A 560-nucleotide genomic window follows, 5' to 3' on the forward strand; every position below is an offset into this window, starting at 1 on the left:
CTCATTGTAACCCTCTGGTCAGTGTATAGGCTCATTGTAACCCTCTGGTCAGTGTATAGGCTCATTGTAACCTTCTGGTCAGTGTAGGCTCATTGTAACCCTCTGGTCAGTGTAGGCTCATGTAACCCTCTGGTCAGTGTATAGGCTCATTGTAACCTTCTGGTCAGTGTAGGCTCATTGTAACCCTCTGGTCAGTGTATAGGCTCATGTAACCCTCTGGTCAGTGTATAGGCTCATGTAACCTTCTGGTCAGTGTAGGCTCATTGTAACCTTCTGGTCAGTGTGTAGGCTCATGTAACCCTCTGGTCAGTGTAGGCTCATTGTAACCCTCTGGTCAGTGTAGACTCATTGTAACCCTCTGGTCAGTGTAGGCTCATTGTAACCCTCTGGTCAGTGTAGGCTCATTGTAACCCTCTGGTCAGTGTAGGCTCATTGTAACCCTCTGGTCAGTGTAGGCTCATTGTAACCCTCTGGTCAGTGTGTAGGCTCATTGTAACCCTCTGGTCAGTGTAGGCTCATTGTAACCCTCTGGTCAGTGTAGGTTCATTGTAACCCTCTGG

The sequence above is a fragment of the Borostomias antarcticus genome (assembly GCF_949987555.1).
Source record: "Borostomias antarcticus genome assembly, chromosome: 8".
Classification (NCBI taxonomy): Eukaryota; Metazoa; Chordata; class Actinopteri; order Stomiiformes; family Stomiidae; genus Borostomias; species Borostomias antarcticus.